Source organism: Pongo abelii, chromosome X (genome assembly GCF_028885655.2).
Source record: "Pongo abelii isolate AG06213 chromosome X, NHGRI_mPonAbe1-v2.0_pri, whole genome shotgun sequence".
Lineage (NCBI taxonomy): Eukaryota > Metazoa > Chordata > Mammalia > Primates > Hominidae > Pongo > Pongo abelii.
Window position 1 is genome coordinate 111,924,569 of NC_072008.2, and position 15,418 is coordinate 111,939,986.

Genomic DNA, 15,418 nt, shown 5'->3' on the forward strand with positions numbered 1-15,418 from the left:
AACATTTCTCAAAAGAGATTTCCTGCCTTCAGTTTTATAGTACTAGATAGGGGAAACATCCTCAAGTTAGACACAATACCCATTTTTATAAGACATTTAAGTAAAAGGGTTGCAACTATCATAAAGCCTGTTTAAACATCTTAAATTTTATAATTCTATTAACCTGTATATTTTTATGTTCTACCCTTGGACCACTTTACCTTTCCTGGTGAAAAAGGGTTTGGGTTCCCAGCAGAGGGTTGCATCTGTAAGACCCATGAGGGATAGCAAATTTGATAAGGCTTCTCAAACGGTCATATGATTTTGTGGGAGGGGCATCCCTGTAAAAGGGGCCCCCTTAGCACCCAAATTTACCATGACCTAGGTAATAGGCATATTCTGTGGGAGGATATCCTAGTCATCATAAAGCCAGTCCCACATAGCTCATGCATGAAGCGTATTAACTGCTTCATCTTGCGGTACTCCACTTGGTATTTTATAGGGAGAGCTAGGTAGTCCCCTTCACAGAGCAAACAGTGGTGTTTATCTGGTCCACTAGGCTGATTGTTCTCTCAGGAATAACCTCCTGTGCCTTTGGATTACATATACTCATCAGCAATTGTTCAATACTGAGTTATGGGTCCTGCATCAACCCAAACAAGCTCTTACGTTTTGTAGCATTTAAAATTGAGGATTTTGTCTTTAAAGTGGTTATTTTTACAATCCACTATAGTAAAGATTTTTTAGGAAGCTGATGATATCAATCTACAAAATGGAACAATTCATTTACGTTATGCCCTCTAGTTTTAATAGTTACTTGGTTTTGCCCTTCCCCCACATTGACTATCTTCTTAGTAGCCACACATCTTAAAGTTAACTTTTGTTGCCCTGGCCTAATGTTTTTATTTTTATTTTTTAACTATTTAGTTTTATTTGTATATTTTTTTCTTCATTTTAAAGCAACTCTTAAATTGTTTCCTAACTAGAAAAAAAGCATTTTCTGTTTTTTAAGCAAAATTGACATCCTTGTGTTTTATAAACTTTACCAAAAGCATATTTTATTCACCTACTATTTTAACTCTTAGGAACCCAAATTCCCAGTGGAAAAAACCGAGGTTTTAACATAACACAGTTTTATTATTTTAAACTACTGAAGAGAATTTTGAGATTAAATTTACCAAATTAATTTTCCCAAAGATTACTAAGGTTATGTGAATTAAAAGGCATCTGAGATAGTTTCTACCAATCTAATAAGCACTTAGTTTTTTTAAATCAATTGATTAGCTCTTTCATGTCATTTGGTAGTGAAATATCACTTCCACATGATACATATAAAGATAAAGATATAACAGGCATGCAGAATAAAAAGGGCAGGTCCAAAAGAGATTTCATTTGCCTGTTTTCTTTTAAATCCATCCCTTGATTTAGAAAATTTATGAAAGTTACGGGAGCCAACAAAAGGTGAAGGATAGAGCTATCATCCAAGACCTTTTCAAAAGAGAAAGAGTTAAACTTTTTAGATATTGATCTGAAGAATTTCAAAGAGACAGATCATATTTAAAAATTAAAAACTTGCATTAAGAATAAGTCAATCTTTTAATAAAATCTTGTTTTTACAAATTAGGCTTGTATCAGTGTATTTTTTAAATATCAAAGACCCATATCTAGAAAGACTATTATAATTTCTTCTTAATCATAGCCAACTGAATTATACAATCCTTTTTTAAAAAAAATTCTTTATACTAACTTTATTACGACTTACATAGATCATTCACAACAAGCTTGGACTATCTGTTTTGTACTAAATATTCCTCTTTCCTGATCAACCAGTTATCTTAGTTTAGGACAAAAATTTACCATGTAAGATTCTTTCTTATACAAAATTACTTTCCTTTTTAACTTCTTTACCAAAAATACCTTTTTATATTCATAACTTTCTTTACATCTTTCCTTTTGCTTTGTTTTATATATAACCTTTAAATATGTTCTGAATTAGACAAAGATATTTGCCTTTTAATAAGAACATTTAAAATATGTTTTCCTATAATTTTTAAATTGTAAATGACTCAGATACTTAATATCTATTAATACTCTTAGATCCTAAATTATGACAAGTTTGTTTACAAGCATTTATTCCATTATATTTATCTGATTAATTTAATAATAGTTTGCCTAGATTATTCATGAAAACTGTGGTAGTCATTATTTAAAGTTGTTTCCCTGCTAACCATTTTTATAGCTGTGAATTTCAGGTGTTTTCTTAAGTAAGAAACTTAAGGTTAAAAATAAGGGCATTTTCACCAATAACTCAGTATTTAGCTATTTTCATTAAGCCAACAATATCTCATGTCTTATTTATCCAAAATTACAGATGCAAAGATCATTCTGTCTTGGGATGGGTTTTATAGTTTTATAACCCTTATGGCAAATCTTATAGTATTCTGCATGAATAAGCATGAAACCACTAAATCAACAAATGCAAACAAAAATTCTAGTAATTCTTAAGACATTTCTAATATTATTTTACAAATAATTTCCAAGACTATTTACTAAAGATTTTACTTAAGTCATGTGAACTTGAAAAAGCATTTGACTAGTCTTTTATTTCTGATAAAGTATTTTATTTAAGCACTTTTACTTTTCTTTAAGCCACTTAATTAGAGCTCTTTTATATATTTTTAGTAATGAAAGATTATGTACACAACACATAAATATAGACATTTATTAAGCATGCTAATAGAAGTACATCTTACAGATTCGTAAGACCACTTTTTTCCTATCTTACACTTTCAAATTGTTGATAACCTGTTTCATTACCCTGGGCAGTTGTCAGCTAAATAGCCATAAATTTGCATATTAAAGGAATCAACTCTGATAGCAAAATCTACATCTTAAAGTACATACAGAAAGCTTAATGTACTAGAGGAAAATTAAAACTGATATAATTGCCAATTAAATATAAAACTTTAGAAATCTATCATAAACGCCTGTTAAATACACACACACACACACACACACATACACTCACACACACACACAGAGAGAGAGAGAGAGAGAGAGAGAGAGATCCCATAGCTTTTACTTCAGAACTGTAGCTATGAGATATTAATACAAATTTACTGGCTTGCAAAAAACATAGTTGGATCCAAACAGTGGTTTTTATTGTAGTACAAAAGTAATCGCAGATTCAAAGCAGGCAGAAAAGAGAATAGAGAAAAAGAAAACTTAAGAACTCTATAGTTTGCAGGTCGACCTTACAGCTCTTTTTCCTTGATGTAAATGTGCACAAAAAGACTATAATATTTCCATTTTACACAAATTCTGGCCAAGTAGAGGTGCCAGAAATCCAACAGAGTGCCTGAAAGGGGGCCATTCTCCTGTTTTCTCCTCATTCTTAGATTATTTGTTTCCTGCTTTTTTTTCTTAAACAGATGAACTGAGCTGTGGCCTAGGGTTTTGTGGAGTGGGTTGAAGTGTGCTGCTAGTGGGAAGACTCCACAGTGTGTCACCACTGAGTTGTTGCCACATTCTGTTACATGTCTCAGTTTCCCTCTCCAGAGACCTAGCACTTCCAGGAGGACTCAAAGCATGGAGTGACCAGCTCCCATATGCACTTCCTGGACAAGCCTTTTTTAAACTAATTTTGTTGGGGTTTCCCTGTGGGGCTGCTGCACGTGATGGGAGGGGCCACCCCCCCAGAGACTCCCACAAGGCCCCCAGTCACCCATAGGTGCCTTTCAGCTGGGAGGAACAAAATGCCCTTTCTCTTCAGAGCTGAGGAAACTCATTCTCTCATTTACCTATGAAAACAACAGTTCTGTTCCTCATACATGTACACAGGCAAGCCAAATCAAGATTAATTTGGGAAGAAAAGCAATGGAGAAGACCCATTAGAAATCATCTCTAAACTAGAAGTAGGATCCTTAAAAACAACTTCCTAGGGGTGTGAACCCCAAGTATCTGAGACAGGTCTCAGTTTAGGAAGTTTATTTTGTCAAAGTTAAGGACTCACACCTGTGACAGCCTCAGGCAGTCCTCACAACATGTGTCCAAGGTGGTTGGGGATCAGCTTGGTTTTATACATATTAGGGAGACATGAGACATCAATTAATATATATAAGACGTGCATTAGTTTCATCCAGAAAGGCAGGACAACTCAAAGTGAGAAGGGGGCTTTCAGATTATAGGTACATAAGAGACAAATTGTTGCATTCTTTTGAGTTTCTGATTAGCCTTTCCAAAGGAAGTGATTAGATATGCATTAATCTCAGTGAGCAGAGGGATGACTTTGAGTTCTGTGTGTCCTTTGTCCACAAGGAAATTCCTTGTGATGGAGGTATGTAGCTTTTTATTTTAAATCTTAGTAGCTAGGTTTTTTTAGGAATAGAATGGGAGGCAGTTTTGCCCTAAGCAGTTCCCAGCTTGACTTTTCCCTTTGGCTTAGTAATTTTGGGGTTCCAACATTTATTTTCCTTTCACAAGAGAAAAAAAATAGCTTAGAATAAATCAGGGACCATCAACCAAAGGGAGGTCCAGGCTAGGGAGGACTTAACAGTTCTACCAGAGGAGAAGCTCCAAGTTGGGAAGGTTTCAATGGGCCCCTGATGGCACCTTAGCTTCAAGTTTGGGGAACTCTTTTGGGGTTTTGAGTCTTTTTGGAGGCCCCAAGCATTTGGATGCCAAATTATTGCCAACAAAAAGAGTCAAACTATGTAAACTACTTGAAGAGATTTATTCTGAGCCAAATATGAGTAACCATGGCCTGTAACAGGGCCCTCAGGAGATCCTGAGAACATGTGCCCAAAGTGGTTGGGGTGCAGCTTGGTTTTATACATTTTAGGGAAACATGAGATTTCAATCAAGTACATTTAAGAAATGCATTGGTGTGGTTCAGAAAGGTGGGACAACTGGAAGTGGGGACTTCCAGGCTATAGGTAGATTTAAATATTTTCTGGTTGACAATTAGTTGAGTTTATCTAAAGACCTGGGATTGGCCAGGCACGGTGGCTCCCGCCTGTCATCCCAGCACTTTGGGAGACCATGGTGGGCAGATCACTTGAGGTCAGGAGTTCGAGACTGGCCTGGCCAACATGATGAAACCCCATCTCTACTAAAAATACAAAAATTAGCCAGGTGTGGCAGTGTGCGCCTGTAATCCCAGCTACTCGGGGGTCTGAGGCAGAGGTTGCAGTGAGCCAAGATGGAGCCACTGCACTCCAGTCTGTATGATTCTATTAAATCACATTTGATATTTGTGTTTACTACACATTTGTATTCTTACATAATTTTGTTTGTAATATTTTAGCTTCTTACAAAGGTATGTCTTAATATACCAAAACGATTGTGTCAATTTTTATAGTTTTATCATTCATTCATTGTCTTATATGTGCAAAAACTTTGATTTTAAGTTCATCTAACATTGTATTTTGCCTTCTTTTGGTTTATTACTTTCAACATTTGATAAGCTATTCTAAAATTCATCTGGTGAAGTATAGGTACATCAGCAACCAATAATCAGAATTTTAAAGGCATATTGAGAATGTAGTCTTTATTACAATAAAAGAATTTGCTAAATCTTAATTTCAGAAAATATTTCTCTACAGGACCTTTGCTTTTCCAAAGGCTGTAGCTCACAAGAAGTGTCAAAGTAATAGCAAGAAGTTTCAGACATTGGGGTAAAGAAGAGAAAAAAGGAACTGCTACACTATAGTCATGGTTATATTGGGGTATTGGTACTAAAGTTAAGTGCTATTATTTTGGGGTAATTCATTACCAGAATTTTTCCCTCCATATTTATTTTTTTACTTTTTTATTATTATACTTTATGTTCTAGGGTACATGTGCACAACGTGCAGGTTTGTTACATAGGTATACATGTGCCATGTTGGTTTGCTGCACCCATCAACTTGTCATTTACGTTAGGTATTTCTCCTAATGCTATGCCTCCCCTAGCCACCCACCCCCCCAGCCAGCCCTGGAGTGTGATGTTCCCCGCCCTGTGTCCATGTGTTCTCATTGTTCAACTCCCACCTATGAGTGAGAACATGTGGTGTTTGGTTTTCTGTCCTTGTGATAGTTTGGTTAGAATTTCCAGCTTTATCCATGTCCCTGCAAAGGACATGAACTCATCCTTTTGTATGGCTGCATAGTATTCCATGGTGTATATGTGCCACATTTTCTTTATCCAGTCTATCATTGATGGACATTTGGGTTGGTTCCAAGTCTTTGCTATTGTGAATAGTGCCGCAATAAACATACGTGTTCATGTGTCTTTATTGTAGAATGATTTATAATACCCAGTAATGGGATGGCTGGGTCAAATGGTATTTCTGGTTCTAGATCCTTGAGGAATTGCCACACTGTCTTCCACAATGGTTGAACTAATTTACACTCCCAACAACAGTGTAAAAGTGTTCCTGTCTCTCCACATCCTCTCCAGCATCTGTTGTTTCCTGACTTTTTAATGATCGCCATTCTACCTGGCATGAGATGCTATCTCATTGTGGTTTTGATTTGCATTTCTCTGAAGACCAGTGATGATGAGCATTTTTGCATATGTCTGTTGACTGCATAAATGTCTTCTTTTGAGAAGTGTCTGTTCATATCCTTTGCCCACTTTTTGATGGGGTTGTTTGTTTTTTCTTGTAAATTTGTTTAAGTTCTTTGTAGATTCTGGGTATTAGCCCTTTGTCAGATCAGTAGATTGCAAAACTTTCCTCCCATTCTGTAGGTTGCCTGTTCACTCTGATGATAGTTTCTTTTGCTGTGCAGAGCTCTTTAGTTTAATTAGATCCCATTTGTCTATTTTGGCTTTTGTTGCCATTGCTTTTGGTGTTTAGTCATGAAGTTCTTGCCCATGCCTATGTCCTGAATGGTATTGCCTAGGTTTTCTTCTAGGGTTTTCATGTTGTTAGGTCTTACATTTAAGTCTTTAATCCATCTTGTTAATTTTTGTATACAGTGTAAGGGAGGGATCCAGTTTCAGTTTTCTACATCTGGCTAGCCAGTTTTCTCAGCACCATTTATTAAATCGTGAATCCTTTCCCCATTGTTTGTTTTTGTCTTGTTTGTCAAAGATCAGATGGTTGTAGATGTGTGGTGTTATTTCTGAGGCCTCTGTTCTGTTCCATTGGTCTATATATCTGTTTTGGTACCAGTACCATGCTGTTTTGGTTACTATAGCCTTATAGTATAATTTGAAGTCAGGTAGCGTGATGCCTCCAGCTTTGTTCTTTATGCTTAGGATTGTCTTGGCCATGTGGGCTCTTTTTTGGTTCCATATGAACCTTAACATAGTTTTTTCCAATTCTGTGAAGAAAGTCATTGGTAGCTTGGTGGGGATTGCATTGAATCTATAAATTACCCTTGGGCAGTATGACCATTTTCACAATATTGAATGCCCACTGAACCATGCACGGGAGGGTATCTCCTGGTCTGCTGGTTGCTAAGACTGTGGGAATAGTGCAGTATTTGGTCAGGAGTGTACCATTTCTCCACATACAATATTAAACGGCTTCCCTTGGCTAGGAAAGGGAAATCCCCCGACCCCTTGTGCTTCCCGGGTGAGGCAATGCCCCACCCTGCTTCAGCTCGCCCTCCATGTGCTGCACCCACTCTCCACCTAGCCCCAATGAGATGAACCAGGTACTTCAGTTGGAAATGCAGAAATCACCCGTCTCCTGCATTGATCTCGCTGGGAGCTGTAGACCAGAGCTGTTCCTATTCAGCCAACTTGGAAGCGACCTCATTTAGGATGATCACAGGGTCCTACAATAGGGTGTCTGCAGGCTGAGGAGCAAGGAGAGCCAGTCTGAGTCCCAAAACTGAAGCACTTGGAGCCTGATGTTCGAGGGCAGGAACTATCCAGCAAGGAAGAAAGATGTAGGCTGGAAGGCTAGGCCAGTCTCTCCTGTATATTTTAAATCTACATGGGCATAAGGAATGAGGGATTTTACTTTCTAAGAATCTAGTAAGGCTTTTGATTGCGGAAATTCAGGCTAATTTTTTAATAGGCATGTCTTTTTTCAGCCAAAAGCAATAGCAGCAGAGTTACAAAGCATAAAGGAATGAGAATTTTTCTTAGAGGTGTTTAAAATTCATACAATATTAAATTCACCATTTAAATCATTTTATAGTGTATAATTCGGTGAGTTTTAGTACACTTACAATGTTGTTCAACCATTACCATTATCTAGTTCCAGAAAATTTTTATCACCCCCAAAGAAAACCTCGTATCCATTAAGCAGTCATTCCCCGTTTTTTCCTACCTCCTGCCCCTGACAATCAGTAGTCTGTTTTCTGTCTCTATGGATTTGACTGTTCTGGACGTTTCATATAAAATAGAAACATGCATGTGGCTGCTTTTACTCAGTATAATGTTTCAAGGTTCATCCATGTTATACCATGTATCAGTACTTCATTCTTTTTATGACTAAATAATATTCCATTGTATGAATATAATACATTTTCTTACCCATTTATCAGCTGATGGACATTTGGATTCTTTACACTTTTTGGCTATGATAAGACTGCTATAAACATTTGTGTGCAAGTTTTATTTGGCTACCTGTTTTCAATTTTATTGGATATGTATGTAGCAGTGAAATTGCTGAATTATATGATAATTCTATGTTTAATACTTTCAGGAATCAGCAAAATGTGCCACAGCAGCTGCACTATTATACATTTGTATTAGGGAATTCCAATTTATCTATGTCCTTGTTGACCCTTGTTTTCTACAATCTTGACTGTAGGCATTATAGTGGGTTTGAAGCGATATCCCATTGTGGTTTTGATTTGCATTTCTCTAAAGACTAATGATGTTGATCATCTTATCATGTGCTTTTTGGCCACAATTTGGTCAGAAAAGCATAAACAAGGTTGCAGAGAGAATTGAACGTTTACCCCACTCATTTGCAGTGAGGCAATGTAAACCAGCGTTCTAGCCAGCCCACATGCCGTACTTCAATAAGGGTATTTCTATGATAAAAGAAGATTAAACAGGATCACCAATTTCATTATACTAAAAATATCTCCAGAATAAAATTTAAAATCATCATACTGAGAAACCACAAAATCACAAACTGACTGAGAAAAGATAATCAAATGATGCCAAAACCATGAAGATTAAATTTTAAAACTGTTTAACAAGGATTTTAATGCAGCCATCATACAAATATATCAAAAAGCGATTTTAATCCTTTTGAACTTTGTGTTAGAATCATGCAATGGAATACTATGCAGCAAGACAAAAGAAGGAACTACTAATAAACTCAACATGGTTGAATCTCACAGATAATACTTAATGATGGAAACCATACACACAGGGATACATGCTGTATAATTCCATTTATAAACTTCAAGACCAGACAAAACTAATTTATGTTGGTACAGGTCAGAAATGTTGTTGGATCAGGAGTGGTAGCCCCTTACTGGAAAGGTAAACAAAAACCAGGGAAAATTGTCTATATATTGAACTATGTGGTAGTTAGAGGGGTGTATATCTATATAAAATAAAATTGGTCTGTACAATTAATATTTGTACAGTTTATGAAAAGTACACCTCAACTGAAAAAGTGAAGCACAATTGAAAAAACAAGTTAAAAAGATAAAATTACTGATTTTAAAACCAATACATTCCATATATACATATGGGTCAATCATTAGATAAAAATATCTTAATTTTTCTTCTCTTTAAAGCTGTTAAATGAAAAATAGAATGAATTAAAAGTAGTATATAAAAACATCTATAGTAATAAAATTATTACTGAGAGACAATCATTATAATAATGAAAAATATGAAAGATACTTCTAAACATTGAATACCCCCAAGTGTTGACAGAGACTTCCTAAGAAATCATTGTAGCAATCTATAATACCACCAAGAGTGTACCTTTTCCTACATACCTTAGCTAGGTTAGAATATTAGGTTTACTTTTAATGTTAACAAAATGATTGACAAACAATAGTTTAACATATATTTGCATATGAATATTAAGACATTTAATGATGATTATCATCCCCCTCTATGCATACAAGTATAAAACCTAGGACGTAAGTTAGCAAAAAACAAAGGCAACTCTGAAAGATGGAAGGGAGAAGGCAGATTGACTAGGGAACCTTGGGACTTAAAGAACATAGTAGTGAATTGTCTCTTTGTTTCCTTATTACCTCCCAAATGTCCTGGACAGTGCACTGCAGAAGCCTCCAACTCAGAAATGCCAACAGGTACAGATAAAAAGTAAAGTAAACTAAAAGCTCCAGTAAAACCTATTTCTCCTGATTAGGTACTAGTAAAGCATAGCCTAACAACAGAAGATCTTTTTTGACAACACCTTCCCTACTCCAGTGAAACACCAATGGAAAAACTGCACTCCTCTCCAGTGGGGCCAAGCAGGAGGCAGATCATCCACCCCACACACCATGACTTGAAAGCAGCTGCACACTACAATTTTCCCACCTGGTGATGTCAATGGAGCTGATCAGGAAACTAACCTATGCTCAACTTGGCAAAAGCAAGAAACAGTGTTATTTCTTAGATGGGTGACAGAGGGACTAGCAAGAAGTTGATCTTCCACCTCCTGGCATGAATTCATCTGCCCGGGTACACTGACAATGAGGCGAAGTGTAGAGCTGAGTCTCCATCCCATTTTGGCATGAATATCACTGAACAAGGTGCAGCAAGTCAGGGATGGTAAGCGGTTATCCTCCCTACCACTGGTGTCAGTGAAGTCCAGGAGATAGCTGAACCTCCACATCCACCTACCAGTGACAAGAGTGAACAAGGAGGTGCAAAGAAGGGCTAGTTGGCAATCCTGTTCTCTGGTGTCAGTGGAGCCCACTGTTGAGCTAAGCTTCCATTTCTCCCCTATGAAGTAGTGCCCTACTTTTGCTCAGGTGGTGTTGGTAAAGTCAAGATAGACACTAAACATACATGCTCACTTGGGCCTTGCATTATACCTCAATAGGGAGACAGACTGCTAAAAAATAAGTTTAAATAGGATACTCCATACACAGAAGAATGAAACTAGAGCCTTATCTCTTGTCATATACAAAAATCAAATCATAAAGGTTTAAAGACTTAAATCTAAGACCTCAAACTATGAAACTACTAAAAGAAAACATTGAGGAAAATCTCCAGGATGTTGGTCTGAGCAAAGATTTCTTGAGCAATAACTCAAAAGCACAGACAACCAAAGGAAAAATAGACAAATTGAACACATCAAGTTAAAAAGCTTCTGCACAGCAAAAGATATAATCAGCAAAGTGAAGAGACAACCCACTGAATGGGAGAAAATATTTGCAAACTACCCATCTGACAAGGGGTTAATCACCACAATATGTAAGTAATCATCTGACAAAGAATTAATAACCAGCAAATATAAGGAGCTCAAATAACTCTATATGAAAAAAATCTAATAATCTGATAAAAAACCTGGGTGGAAGTTCTGAATAGATATTTCTCCAAGAGAAGACATAAAAATGGCAAACAGGCATATGAAAAGGTGCTCAGCATCACTGTTCATCAGAGAAATGCAAATCAAAACTACAATGAGATACAATCTTACCCCAATTAAGATGGCTTATATCCAAAAGTCAGACAATAACAAATGTTGGCAAGGATGTAGAGAAAAGGGAACCCTCGAACACTGTTGGTGGGAATGTAAATTAGTACAAACACTGCAGAGAATGCTTTGGAGATTTCTCAAAAAAAAAAAACAAAAACCTAAAAATAGAGCTACCATATGACCCAGCAATCCCGCTGCTGGGTATATACCCAAAAAACAAGGGAGTGCAGATCAGCATATCAAAGAGATATCTGCACTCCCTTGTTTGCTGCAATTCTGTTCACAGTAGACAAGATTTGGAAGCAACCCAAATGTTCATCAACAGATGGATAGAGACAATGTGGTACATACATACAATGGAATACTATTCAGCCATAAAAAGAATGAGATTCAGTCATTTGTAACAACATGCATGGAACTGGATATCACTATGTTAAGTGAAATAGACCAGGCACAGAAAGACAAACATTGCATGTCCTCACTTATTTGTGGGATCTAAAAATCTAAATAATTGAATTCACAGACATAGACAGTAGAAGGGTGGTTACCAGAGGCTGGGAAGGGTAGTGGAGGGTAGTGGGGAGGTGGGTATAGTTAATGGGTACAAAAAATAGTTAGAAAAAATAAGCAAGCCCTACTACTTCATAGCACAACAAGATGACTAGAGTCAATAATGACTTAACTGTACATTTAAAGTAAGTAAAAGAGTATAATTGGATTGTTTGTAACACAAAAAGGATAAATGCTTAAGGGGATGGATACCCCATTCTCCATTACATGATTATTATGCAATGATTGCATGCCTGTATCAAAATATCTCATATACCCCACAAATAGATATGCCTACTATGTACCCACAGAATAAAAACAAAAAGATTGAATAGGATAGATACTTTCATACTATTGTATGAAGAATGTTCAAAATCCAACTGAAAACCATTCAAATTATATCAAGAACCAGAATAAAACACAAAATGAATAATAATAGAAAATAAAAAGATGCCAACATTGAGATGAATCGAATGTTGAAATGATCTGACAAGGATTTTAACATAGTTATCATTAAAATGCTTCAATAAGCATTTTAACTCAGAATTATCTTGAAACAAAAGAAAGATAATTCCAGTAAAGAAATAAAAGTTCTATAATAAGACAGAATAGAAATTTTTGAAATAAAAATGCAGTAGTTGAAATAAAAATCTCATTGAAAGGGCTGAATAGTAGAGGCAAGAAATAGAGGATAGAATCAGTGAACTTGCAGATGGTTCAGTAGAATTTACACCATCTTGGCCGGGCGCGGTGGCTCATGCCTGTAATCTCAGCACTTTGGGAGGCCAAGGCAGGTGGATCACCTGAGGTCAGGAGTTTGAGACCGGCCTGACCAACATGGAGAAACCTCATCTCTACTAAAAATAGAAAATTAGCCTGGCGTGGTGGTGCACGCCTGTAATCCCAGCTACTCAGGAGGCTGAGGCAGGAGAATCTCTTGAACCCAGGAGGCAGAAGTTGCAGTGAGCTGAGGTAACACCATTGCACTCCAGCCTGGGTGACAGAGCGAGACTCTGTCTCAAAAATAAATAAATAAGTAAATAAATAAATAAATAAATAAATAAATAAATAAATTACACCATCTTAACAACAGAGAAAAAATAGACTGAAAAAAAATCTAGTGACCTGTGTAACAATAACAAAGAATCCAACATTCATATCACTAAACTTCAAGAAGGGGACAGTGGGACTGAAGACATATTTAAAGGTATAATATCTGGAAACTACCCAAATTTAGTAAAATATGTAAATCCGTAATTTCAAGAAGCTGAAATGCTTCCAAATAGGATAAACTCCAGGAAATCTATACTAGGACACATCATAATTATACTTTTGAAAACTGGAAAGAAAAAAATTAAAAGCAGCCAAAGAGAATACAATTAAAATGACATAAAATTTTTCATCTGAAAACATGGAGGCCAAAAAGATGTGGGAAATATTTTCCACACACTGAAAGAAAATAATGCTCAGTTGCAAATTCTATATCTGGGGGAAGTAGTCATGAATTAAGGGAAAATAAAGGCATTCTCAGATGAAGGAAAACTAAAATAATGTGATGCTAGGAAGCCGATCCTTAAAAAACGGCTGAAGCATTATGCAATATACCCATGTAACAAATCTGGACATGTACCCTGTGAATCTAAGATTATAAAAGATGGCTAAAGAAAGTTATCTAAACAGAAATGAAATGATAACACAAAAAGGTTTGGAATTTTACAAAGGAAAGATCATTTTAGTAGGTAAAAAAGGGTTAAAATGATGATTAATATTTGATAGTTGAAGCACAAATTATAACTCCATCTGATGTGGTACTTACTATATGTAGAATAAATACTTAAGCAAATTATATTTTAAAAGTGCATAGGGTAAGGAGACTTAAATGAAAGTAAGGTTTTGTCACTTTACATAAAGTGGTAAAATGTCGATACAAGTAAACTGTGGTAAGTTACGTATGCATAGTGTTGTACTTAGAGCGTCCACCAAGAAAACTAAGTAAAGCACTATACTCTAAAACACTATAAATAAATCAAGATGGAATCCCCAAAAATGTTCAAAATAACTCACAGGAAGGTAAGAAAGGAGAAGTAGAGAAACAAGAAGCAGAGGAAACAAAAAGAAAATAACAACATGGCAGACTTAAGTCAAAACAAAACAATAATTGCCTTAAATGTAAAGGGCCTAAATATACAAATTAAAATAAAGATATTGGCCCATGGATTTTAAAATATAACCCAACAATATGCTGCCAAGAAAAAACTCATTTCACATGCAATAACAATGGTAGGTTGGCATGGAAAGGTAAAGATATGGAAAAGATATACCATGCTGTCAATTAAAAAAAAAAAAGAGCAGACGTAACTGTGTAAGTATTAGATACAGTAGACTTCAGAGCAAAGAAAATTACTGGTGATGAAGAAAGACTTTACATGATGATAAAAGAACTATTACTTGGAAGATACAGTTCTAAATGAGTACACACCAAATAATAGACCCTCATAATACATGAAGCAAAAACTGACAGAGCTGAAAGGACGAATAGACAAATAGACAATTATACTTTGGGACTTCAATACTCTACTCTCAGCTATTGATAGAAAAACTAAGCAGAAAATCAGCAAGCACATAGAACAGAACAACACAATGCCAACATGATCAAATTAACATTTATAGAGCACTCCACCCAGCAATAGCAGAATACACATTTTTTTTCAAGTGTTTATGGAACAGTCACCAAGACAGACCATATCCTGGGCCACAAAACAAATCTCAACAAATTTAAAAGAATTATAGGCCAAACATGGTGGCTCATGTCTATAATCCCAGCACTTTGGGAGGCAGAGGTAGAAGAATCACTTGAGGCCAGGATCCAGAGACCAGCCTGGGCAACAGAGCAAGGCCCCATCTCTTAAATAAAATGTATTAGCTGGGAGTGGTGGCACACACGTGTAGTCCCAATTACTAAGGAGGCTGAGGCAGGAGGATGCTTTGAGCCCAGAAGTTAAGACGCTGCATGAACTATGATCATGCCACTGCAATCCAAACTGGGCAACAGCAAGATGCTATCTCTAAAACAAAAAAAAAGAACTATAATCATATATAGTATGTTCTCTGAACATAATGGAATCAAACTAAACATCAATAACAGAAAGACAATGGGAATTCTGCAAATCTTTTGATATCTAGCAAAAATATATCTTAGCAATCCACTGGATCTAATAAGAAGTCTCAAAGGAAATAAAAAGATAAAACTAAATGAAAATTAAAATACAACATATAAAATATGTTATCCACAGCTAAGGCAAAGATAAGACGGAATTTATAGC